General features: G+C 47.0%; 1 long non-coding RNA gene across 1 annotated transcript; it reads left to right on the top strand.

Annotated features, from left to right (window-relative positions):
• The first annotated feature begins 673 nt into the window (after window positions 1-673).
• On the top strand, window positions 674-5,559 carry LOC129146315 (uncharacterized). The gene is made up of 3 exons (XR_008552877.1): window positions 674-784; window positions 4,082-4,223; window positions 4,648-5,559. It is a non-coding gene; the product is annotated as an uncharacterized LOC129146315 (long non-coding RNA).
• Window positions 5,560-5,674: the final 115 nt, after the last annotated feature.

Raw genomic sequence — 5,674 nt, 5'->3', positions numbered from 1 at the left:
GACCCGGAGCAGCGGCGGGGGCAGACATGTGAGAGACGGAAGCCGGGAGCGCCCGCCCCTGCGGAGCGGGCCCGCGGGCCGAGGAAGGAGAAGCCTCGGGGGCAGGGCGCAGGAGTGAAGGGAGCGCGCGCCGCCTGGTGGCGAGGCGGGGAAGTGCAGCCTCGCGGGGAATCCTGAGGAGGCGCGGGGCGGGAAAGGCCGGGTGGGCGGAGCGGGACGCCCCTTCTCTCACTGTGGGGTGAGCAGCGGGTTTTGGGGGCCCTCTGTGGTTGCGGGCCAGTGCTCCTGAGCATGTCTTTAAAGCACGTGGACACGATTTGCTGTTTTAATGACTTGTGGAAATTTTGGGTTAGTATTTTCAGAAATGTGGGAGATTCGTCTGCATTTTGGGTTGATTTTCTAAACTTCAGCCGCAGCAGCACGGGCGGGCGCGGCCCGTGAGCACCCCGGGGCTTTTCCGCTTGCCTCTGCCCCCACATACCCACCCTGTACACCCGCACCCACAGCCCCGGCAACCCTTCCTGCAACCTGCTGCAACCATCCGCATCCCCACCCCACACACCTGCTGCCGCTCCCCGCGCCTACACCTGCAGCCCTGCTCCCCGCCCCTGCAGCCCCTCGCCTATGCCTGGCTCCTGCCTCTTCAGCGGCCGGGCTCGCCGTGGCACTTCACCCCGGGGCTCAGGGTGAAGTTCTTGCCTAGGGGAACCCAGTTTCTTCAGGAACCACCCCAAAGCGAGGGGAAGGTGAGGACATCTCCCTGCCCGTGGCTGACTGCAGAGCGGTGAGTGAGAGGACCCAGGGCTGGGCGGGCTGGATGTGGGGAGCTCTGCTTGGGTCATTTTGTGTCTTGGAGGAACATGGGGGTCAGGTCATTCCTGAGTGTGACCCCGTGGGTGCCCAGCACCCCTGAATGAAAGTGTGTCCCCCGTGTTTGCTCCTGGCTCCTCCCTGCTACACTGATCAATCCCTGGGGTGGGTTTTCTGGGTTCTCCACTCTGTTCCATTGATCTGTGTGTTTTATTTCTGTAGATTTATAATTTGGGGGACATATTGTAAACTTTTCTGGGGCTGACATCCCCTTCCCTTCCCCAGATCTAGCAGGCAGGAGGGCAGTGTGGTGTCCCAGTCTCCCTGGGATGCAGTTTCTGACCCAGTGGGTTGCATGGTGCTTGGGGCTCTGCATATCTGATGGAGTCTGAGAGGCTGCCCATGTTGGTCGTGGGCCCACATCTGAGGGCTGAGTCGTCACTTACTGTTGTGCAGCCGATGTGTCCATTTAGAGCCTGGAAGAGGGAACTTTGACACCTGGAAACTGCCTCAGGAGGCAACTTTAGGTTCCTTGAATAGAATCCAGACTTTCTTGAGCCTTGAATGACCAAGAGCCACATGGCTGGCACACTCTGGCTACAATGTTTGGTTTTCAAAAATGGGTTTGTATTCACCAATTCAGTATATTGAAACCTGTGACCATCTCTGTATCACTAAAGGACACACCCGAGATTCCCACAGCAGGGTCAACTGGGTGCTATCACCAATGGGGTCGCAAAGTTTCTCTATGGGGAATCATCTGAGACACTGAAGGGCCCTTTCCTAAGCTCTTGAGATCTTTTCTCTACTGATACCTGGCACTAAGAGGATCCCTCCTGTTTTAGAGAGTGAATAAGTCACAATCACTCATTCACCTGGGAAGTGGACATTTTGTGGATAATCTACTTACTTTTTAATATTTAGAATCTGTTAAACTGATATTACCTCCTCCATTGTAAAACATTTTATGCTTGCTTTGAACTCTTCAGGGTAGGAAAAAGAAATCGATGTTTATTGAGCACCTGCTGGACATTACCTGACCCTGTGCAACAAGTTCATTAGTTAAGTTATGTGAACTCATTGATGACACTATAGAGATATTATTCCTGCTCTGTAGTTGAAAATCCTAAGGTCCAAAAGAGACAAGGAACTTGTGTTAAGATCATACAAATATGGAGAAAGATCAGGGATTTTGGACTCCATATTTTTGTCTGAGTCAGAGATTGTCAAATGAGGTTCAACTGTAAACCCCTCAAGGCCAGGGTGAGGGGAGGAGTGTGGGTGACCCTGTCCATTCTCAGAACAGCTCCATGGATGTTGGGTTTCCTCCTTCATAAGGAAGGAGCCTCAGATTAAAACAAAAGTTTAATGTATCATTGTGTTACCTGCAGATGCTGTCTTTAATGTTGCACATGATTTACTTAATAGTTTTAGAAGTAGCTCTAATCCCAAAGGTGATTGCTACTTGTAAGACACTGCATTTCAAAATAGACTTTTCTGTAATTATTCCCATACAGCAGGCGTAGCTGCTGTGCTGTACCTACCAGAGGGAATTCCTGCACATCTAGAACAATTGATAAGAAAGTGATGCCTCAGCAGTGCCTGCGGTATTATTCAGGATAAGACCCCCCCCTTTAATTGTTAATGTTTAGATCTATCTCATCTATACAAGTGGGAAATATACTAGAAGCAGTGGCTAGTGTCCTCAGGATGTTGGTATCTGTGGTGGTTGTTTTGTTATTCATGTTTTTTCTGTTGACCATTTTCTCAGTGAACTTGTGTCATTTTGTGATTAGATTTAAAAAAGGTTATTTACATAGTTCTAAAGTTTAGATTCTTGCATATCGCTCTTAGTAATTCTCTTTCAGTATTGAAGAGCACACATCCATTCTCTGAAACGATTTTGATTATTTTTGTCATTACAATGGACCGAATGTAAAGTTGAGTGTAAAGATGTATGTCCTACTTAAAAAATGCCCTGGAGATCGAGGCAGCTCTCCTGCCTGCCTGTGACTGTGCAGGTGTTTCTTTTCACAAACCTTTTGCGTTTGCACCTCTTTCTGCCAGCTGGTGTCTGTGCACTGTCCTTTACTTACATTCACTTTTATTTTTATTATTTTTTAAAGATTTATTTATTTATACAAGCATTGGGTACAGTCAGAAATGTGGGAGGGTGAGAGAATTCCCCAGAGCCAGAGCGGGGAACAGAACAGGCAGACTGACGAAGTACACTGCTGAGGGGAGCAGTGGGCGCGGCAGGAGAGGTCTGCATACCATGTGGGACCCTTGCCGGTGGCCGTGGATCGAACCGGTGCTGCAGAGTCTTCGGGCAGCTTTGCAGCCCAGCGCTCAACCGCTGCGCCACCGGGGAGGCCCTTACCTTCACTTTTAAATTGTCCTTGGATATAAACTAATACAAAAAAATTCTCTGGAGTTGAAAATAGGTCTATTTCATCGTGATACATGTTCTTAAGCATTTTGTGACAAGCGTTTCTCTATCCATGCACAGGCTGTGATCGCCTCCCATCTTTATTAGGTTCTGCCTGTTCTGCTTCCCGCTCTGTCTCTGGTGAATTCTCTCATCCTCCCGTGCCTCTGACTGTACCCCAGTTCTTGTATAAATAAATTTTTTTTAAAGATTTATTTATTTATTTATTTATTTATTTATTTATTTATTTATACAAGATCCGGGGTATAGGCCAGATGCGTGGGAGGGTGAGAGGATTCACCAGAGACAGAGCAGGGAACAGAACAGGCACACTGATGAAATACACTGCTGAGGGGAGCAGTGGGTGAGACAGGAGAGGTCTGCCACGCCTTGTGGGACCCTCAACGGCTGGCCGGGATCAAACCGGCGCTGCAGAGGCTGCAGATAGCTTCACAGCGTGGCACTCAACTGCGTGCACCACCAGGGGAGGCCCCTAAATAAATCTTTTTTAAAAAAGAAGAATCTTTATGATTTTAAGATAGTTTTTGTATCAAGAATTTTTATATGAACGAAGCAGGCTGAGGTCTGAGTGTCCCTAACATACCTATGCTATGCTCATGTTCTGGGAAGACAGTCTTTTCTGTTAGCAGGGTATCTGGGTGTTTCTGCTGAAATGAATAAGTCTTATGTGATCTTATGTGAAGCACAGATGTTAATGAATATGTAGAAGTTACCTTAGTTAAGATTACAGGGAGATAATCAAGTGTTAAAACGAGTGGCCATCGTGTACAGTTTACTTAAATGTCTATGAATGAATCCTTGTGATTTTGTATCACTCATTAGGGATGAAGAAGGTTGTGGCTTACACCCCATGCTGCCAAAACTGCTACAGCCAATGTGCTCATGAACAAAAGGGCACTGAGAAGCCGGTGTCTTGTCTTATATGCCTTCCTATGTAGAACTCAGAACCCCAAAGAAAACGGAGGTGAGTGTCTGAGTTGATGCTTGGTGAGCAGCAGACCAGGTCAGGTTGCCAAGGAGCAGCCCTTCAGCTGTGTTCCTCTTACACCTGGAATCACAGAGCTGTAAGCATGAGGCAGCTTTGGAGCTGTAGCTGCCTAGTCCTTTTCCTATCAAAATAGCATCTCATAATCATGTTATTTACTCTCTCAATGAAATCTTTTTGAAGTGTACTTGCCTACCATGCAGAAACTCTTTACCATGATATGAAGGTGAGTGTGTACCTTGATTCTCCATCTACTCAATAGATCAGGTGGGCAGTGCTGATGCCTCTCCCCTGAGGTGGCCTCTTCCATGACACTTCCTAGTCCTGCCAGTTGCTCTTCCTGCTTTTTGCTCAGGCTGTCTCCAGATTATGCTGACTAAACACAATTTTTTTTTTTCATTAGGTGTGGCAGACTGTGCTACCCATGCTGTCCTTTGACAAGGTCTGGGCATTTGGGGACACTCCCGAGAAGAGAGGAGTTCCTGCACTTCCCAGAAGATCTGAACTAGGGAGTCTCCATAGCTACGCCTGCTAATGCTCTCCTGTTTGTTCTTGGTTAATGCAGAAGTAAAAACCTAATTCAGACCTAGACGCTAATGCTTGTAAAAACCTAAATCGGACCTAGACGCTAATTGGTTTATTTTTCTTATGCTTGAATCATTATTAAAGTAAGTAAACAATGCTAAAGGTATAGCCAGGAAAGCAATGTTGTGGCACTGAGAATTATGGAGAACAAGCTGCCCTGAACTAGCTGTGCTTGGAAACCGTAGCCTAACCCAGGGGGTATGTGTTTGCGGCAGCAGTACATTTCCTGGTGTATGCAAAGGGTCAGTAGTTCGCAGGCTGTGTGGAGGTTAGGTATTTATAGTTAAGAGTTAGAGTTCCGTAGAACTAACATGGATTTGATGAGTTTCTTTAAGCCACTTTGAAGTAATTGATAAATTATCCAAGTTTATCGAGTGCTAAGGAGATAGGTTGATTTCAGTAATAGAATATAGAGTAGGGCTTTCACGCCCACTCTGAAACTGGGAAAGTTTAATAGAATGATTGTCACCAAATGTTGTGCTGTCTGAAATAATTGATCATGTTAGAAAATGAGCTGTACTAAGAAAACTAATTGTCCCTCATGTTTTTTAAGGTAACCAAAGAAATGCCCTTTTGGTATGAGACCAAGGGAGTCTCTGTACATTCATGAGAAAGTATGTAATGATTGTCTTTGTTCTGCTTCGATGCTTATGTTCAAGTAATCTCACCGCTTGCCTTACTGTATAAATAAAGACCCGCTGAGACCCTCAGCAGGAGATACTTGCACCAGAGAGAGTGTCTGTGTCTACCTCACTCCACTTCCCCTCAGCCCCCCAAGTTTTCGTCGATGCCGGCCTCTCCTTTCAGGGACTCCTGACACGACATTCAGCAGGAGCGGGTCTCCA

Source organism: Talpa occidentalis, unplaced genomic scaffold (genome assembly GCF_014898055.3).
Source record: "Talpa occidentalis isolate TD23 unplaced genomic scaffold, MPIMG_talOcc4v2.1 talOcc4.2, whole genome shotgun sequence".
Lineage (NCBI taxonomy): Eukaryota > Metazoa > Chordata > Mammalia > Eulipotyphla > Talpidae > Talpa > Talpa occidentalis.
Note: the sequence above shows the minus strand (reverse complement) of the source record. Positions and strands in the feature narration are given on the sequence as shown.